Below are 6000 nucleotides of genomic sequence, written 5' to 3' on the forward strand. Positions count from 1 at the left end.
GAGCCTTGCAAGATTCCCTTGTCGAGCCTTGCAAGATTCCCTTTTCGAGCCTTGCAAGATTCCCTTGTCGAGCCTTGCAAGATTCCCTTTTCGAGCCTTGCAAGATTCCCTTGTCGAGCCTTGCAAGATTCCCTTGTCGAGCCTTGCAAGATTCCCTTGTCGAGTCTTGCAAGATTCCCTTGTCGAGCCTTGCAAGATTCCCTTGTCGAGCCTTGCAAGATTCCCTTTTCGAGCCTTGCAAGATTCCCTTGTCGAGCCTTGCAAGATTCCCTTGTCGAGCCTTGCAAGATTCCCTTTTCGAGCCTTGCAAGATTCCCTTTTCGAGCCTTACAAGATTCACTTGTGGAGCCTTGCAAGATAACCTTCTCGAGTCTTGCAAGATTTCCTTGTCGAGCCTTGCAAGATTCCCTTTTCGAGCCTTGCAAGATTCCCTTGTCGAGCCTTGCAAGATTCCCTTTTCGAGCCTTGCAAGATTCATTTGTGAAGCCATGCGAGATCTGTTTGTCAAACCTTACAAGATATCCTAGCGACACTTGCAAGAGTCCCATATGACTCCCCTCCAGTGAAGCCCAGCAAGAGCCCCCCCCCCCCACAAGCGAAGCTAAACACGGACCATTGTCTCATATATTTACCCTTGCACGGTTTATGACTGACTTGTTTACTTTCTCGTGTAATTTATTCTTTCCCGGGGAAATATTATTGTGGGTAGGAAGGGCGGGAAAATGTATTTAAGGGAGCAGCTGTATAAAGACGGGAGACTGCTGCTGACAGTTGGCTCACCTTCCGCTAACACCTCCGTCGTTTCTCATATGTTGCTGTTATTAACTTTATTTTTATTATTAATACAGATCCTTTGGCAGTTCTGATCCATGATCAACCTGATCTAAATCAGACTGGTGATTGGTGTGGTAGATACAAAGTTCAGTGGAGGCGGGTATTTAAATTCAAATTCAAATTCAAATTTTTATTCAGGTAAAAGTACATACGATGATGAGTTACAAACATAATGTTGGATTTATAGATAAGAGTTAATACATACAATACCTAAAACCATAAGATTAAGTAAAAGTAACTTTCCTGGAGCTGGTGTGTGGCTGACAAGTGTAAAGTGTGTGTGTGTGTGTGTGTGTGTGTGTGTGTGTGTGTGTGTGTGTGTGTGTGTGTGTGTACTCACCTAGTTGTACTCACCTAGTTGTGTCTGCAGGATCGAGCATTGACTCTTGGATCCCGCCTTTCGAGCATCGGATGTTTACAGCAATGACTCCGGTCCTATTTCCCTATCATACCTGGTTTTAAAATTATGAATAGTATTTGCTTCCACAACCTGTTCCTGAAGTGCATTCCATTTCCCCACTACTCTCACGCTAAAAGAAAACTTCCTAACATCTCTGTGACTCATCTGAGTTTCAAGCTTCCATCCATGTCCTCTCGTTCTGTTACTATTCCGTGTGAACATTTCGTCTATGTCCACTCTGTCAATTCCTCTGAGTATCTTATACGTTCCTATCATGTCCCCCCTCTCCCTTCTTCTTTCTAGTGTCGTAAGGCACAGTTCCCTCAGGCGCTCTTCATACCCCATCCCTCGTAGCTCTGGGACGAGTCTCGTTGCAAACCTCTGAACCTTTTCCAGTTTCATTATATGCTTCTTCAGATGGGGACTCCATGATGAGGCGGCATACTCTAAGACTGGCCTTACGTAGGCAGTGTAAAGCGCCCTAAATGCCTCCTTACTTAGGTTTCTGAATGATGTGTGTGTGTGTGTGTTTGGGACAGTTGTAGAGCGGTTAGGTTGGGTCATTAGGGGGGTTGCTCTAGCACAATGCAGTGGGTGTTTAGGTGGTCTACCCAAACACCTGCAGTTTAATGCAGGTGTTTTGGTAGAGTACACCTGTAGTTTTAATGTGGCGGGGGAAGGGGGGGGGGGAGAAATGCAGGTTAGGTGAAGTAGGATTTGTACTGGTAGAACAGATAGGCAATTTATTTGAAGAATTAGTTGAAGCAGGTGTGTGGCGTGGAACATGTGCACGTCACGTAAAGCAGGTGTTTAGTCTGTTATAACTGCAGATGTAGGAGGTGTTTAGTACAAGAGCAGTTTTGCATTACGCATATGTTTGGTGCAGTAGACAGCTGCTACGGGCTGCTTCCTGGGGATATGCCGTAGGGGATGGTGGCATGCCTGAAAGAGGAATGATATGCGATGTTTGGGAGTGTTAGGCCTGTAGGTGTTGTGTAATGTGACGGGGGAAGGGGGGGGGGGCTTTCTCCTTTTCTCTCTCTCTCATATTCCTTTCCATTCCTTTTTGTCTTTCCACAACTATTGCTCTTTTTCCTCTCTGGTAGTTGGCAAGTGTATCTTGCTGCTTCCTGTAAGTGGCTCCCTGCAACTTACCCTGGCCTTTTGAGGTCATTTTTAGCGTGGTCACAAACGAGATCTTCTGCCTTATGGGCCGCTCTCTGTGTTGGCCGCGATCTGGAATTTTATCGTCTGAGTCTGGATATGACATGAAGCTCATCTCTTGCCCAAAGGATAGAAAGATTGATTGTGTATTTCATCTACTAGGCTCGTATCTCCTCCTGTTATCTGTTTATTGTCAGTAATATTGATTATGAACATAAGACAGGGGTTAGAGGCCTGGTCGACGACCGGGCCGCGGGGACGCTAAGCCCCGGAAGCACCTCAAGGTAACCTCAAGGCAGATGAAGGTTGTATTGATAAGCGGCCGATGGTCCAACCCGTTCTCGCACTTGCGTATAGTCAATATTGGCTTATTAAATAAGTGCATATGTGACAAACTAATTTTACTGATGGTCACGTAGTTACCGTGTCAGATAAGTGATTATTCCTAGTGCCGGGGACAGGAAGCCTGCAGCTAGGTTTAGCGAGCTTCCCTAAAGCAACTATTGACTTTCCCCAGGATGAAGCCTACAACAGTAGCCTAACTCCCGGGTACCTATTTACTGCTAGGTGAACAGAGACATCAGTTGAAAGGAAACGTTGCCAAGCCATTTCTGTCCCCTCCTAGGAATCGACTCGGGGGAACTGGATTGCGAGTGGAGTACGTAGACCACTGTGCCATGTTGAGAGAGTGCGTGTGGAAGTGGTCGCTCTTCAGGGGTCGACTACTATCACCTGGCGGAGTGATAATGTTGCTGGTGCTGGTCTGCCAACAGTGGAGCTGTTGTGATTGAGCTGCCTGTTATTGTGAAGACTGTTTGTGGTGCCTGGTGGACCAAGCTCTCACAAGTCAAGCCTGGCCTCGGGCCGGGCTTGGGGAGTAGAAGAACTCCCAGAACCCCATCAACCAGGTATATGTGGGCCTGCGGGCCGTCCAAGCAACAGCCTGGTGGACCAAACTCTCACAAGTCAAGCCTGGCCTCGGGCCGGGCTTGGGGAGTAGAAGAACTCCCAGAACCCCATCAACCAGGTATATGTGGGCCTGCGGGCCGTCCAAGCAACAGCCTGGTGGACCAAACTCTCACAAGTCAAGCCTGGCCTCGGGCCGGGCTTGGGGAGTAGAAGAACTCCCAGAACCCCATCAACCAGGTATATGTGGGCCTGTGAGCCGCTCCAAGCAACAGCCTGGTGGACCAAACTCTCACAAGTCAAGCCTGGCCTCGGGCCGGGCTTGGGGAGTAGAAGAACTCCCAGAACCCCATCAACCAGGTATATGTGGGCCTGTGAGCCGCTCCAAGCAACAGCCTGGTGGACCAAACTCTCACAAGTCAAGCCTGGCCTCGGGCCGGGCTTGGGGAGTAGAAGAACTCCCAGAACCCCATCAACCAGGTATATGTGGGCCTGCGGGCCGCTCCAAGCACCAGCCTGGTGGACCAAACTCTCACAAGTCAAGCCTGGCCTCGGGCCGGGCTTGGGGAGTAGAAGAACTCCCAGAACCCCATCAACCAGGTATATGTGGGCCTGCGGGCCGTCCAAGCAACAGCCTGGTGGACCAAACTCTCACAAGTCAAGCCTGGCCTCGGGCCGGGCTTGGGGAGTAGAAGAACTCCCAGAACCCCATCAAGCAGGTATCAACCAGGTGGTGTCGTCAGTGGCCTCACTGGTGCTGGAGGTGAGGCTGGCGGAGATGAGGGAGACGGTGAATGGTTAATATGGAGGCTCTTGTCTGCTGGCGTGGGGGAGGAGGAGGGGAGGGAAGAGTACAAAGTGGTGGTGAGGCAGAGCAGCAGCGAGATGCGTGTAGTCTTGTACAGGAGGAAAGCGCTTCTCCTGTAAGGGCGGTAAGGGATCTTAACAGAGGTGTGCGATATGTGTATATCATAGATGTGATGCAACACATCTCGGGCCATATATAGTCTACACGTCAACGATCTTCTGGGTAGTTTAAAGGAGGCTGCTGAGGGTTAACACTACTTCTTCTATGTGGCTCTGGACTCTGCCCCCCCCACACACACACACACATTTTATTGGCTAGGTTATTATTGTAACTACATTTTCCTCTCCCCGCAGGTGAGTTGAGAGGGACGTGCATCACCCCACCGGTACTCACCTAGTACTGGTGTGTGTAGTACTGCACCAATGTGAAGGTAAGGCTGCTGCTGAATCTCTCCCCTCCCCTCATAGGTAAGGTTATCTCCACCCTGTTATCAGGTCCCGGGCGGCCCGCTCACAACTCCCACCTGCCTAGTGTAAGACCTACTCCAACATGGCACCCGTTTGGACGAATGTAATATTATTAATGGTTAGTAGAGATTGTAGAGTTAGGTGGGAGTTGCACACGTGTTTAACAACATAAGAACAAAGGCAACTGCAGAAGGCCTATTGGCCCATACGAGGCAGCTCCTATCTATTTTTTTCATTTATTTTCCTAGCCTTGGCTTCTACTAGAATGTCGTAGGAGGAAGAGACGGAGGCACTGGTCTAAAGTTTATATATCATAGGAAGTGGAAGTCTTCCAAAATCGAAAGTGGAAGTCAGTGAAGTTTACAAAATCATTTGAGTTTGGGGTAGAGGATAGAGTGGACCAGCTTCGATGTCCGCCTGCATCTTGGCTGTGTTTCGTCAGAAGCAGAGGGCCAGACGGCGCACAGCAGAGATTGTTGAGATGAGAGAAAGCAGTAGTGATATACTGAGCCGGTCGGTGATGTACGGGGAGCCGGTCGACCGAGCGGACAGCACGCTGGACTTGTGATTCCGTGGTCCCGGGTTCGATCCCTGGCGCCGGGGAGAAATAATGGGCAGAGTTTCTTTCACCCTATGCCCCTGTTACCTAGCAGTAAAATAGGTACCTGGGTGTTAGTCAGCTGTCACGGGCTACTTCCTGGGGGTGGATGCCTGGTCGAGGACCGGGCCGCGGGGACACTAAAGCCCCGAAATCATCTCTCAAGATAACTACTACGCTACTGTAAGTTCAGTAGAACTTCGGTTTCAACCCTTTTTGCCCTGTCGTAGCTCAGTCCATTAAGGCAGTGTCTGGGATGCTCCCGGACGCAGGTTCGAATCCTCGTCACGGCCCTTGTGGATTTGTTCATTTGCGTGAATACTTCGGGATTGTTTAGGGATTGGTAGACAAAAGTTTTTATTATCACAGATTACGTTAATGAGGTATTTCCTCCAGGTATAAATTATGGAGACGGGTTTTAATTGGTCGTAATGTGTTGATGGGAGTTATCTGTTGTTCAGGCGCCAACTTTAAATGGCAACAATTCTTTAATAGAAAGTTATTCTTACGTCACTAAGAATATTGTTTTGAATCTGTGTGTGTGTGCGTGTGTGTGAGCGAGTGCAATTATCGTTTCAATATGTTGACGCTATCAGGGAGTCGTTCCCTGCCTGTGTGTGTGTGTGTGTACTCACCTAGTTGTACTCACCTAGTTGTGTTTGCGGGGGTTGAGCTCTGGCTCTTTGGTCCCGCCTCTCAACTGTCAATCAACAGGTGAACCTGTGTGTCAACCAACAGGTGACACAGGTCAATCAACAGGTGACACACAGGTCAATCAACAGGTGTGTGTGTGTGTGTGTGTGTGTGTGTGTGTGTGTGTGTG

This window comes from Procambarus clarkii, chromosome 78, assembly GCF_040958095.1.
Source record: "Procambarus clarkii isolate CNS0578487 chromosome 78, FALCON_Pclarkii_2.0, whole genome shotgun sequence".
Classification (NCBI taxonomy): Eukaryota; Metazoa; Arthropoda; class Malacostraca; order Decapoda; family Cambaridae; genus Procambarus; species Procambarus clarkii.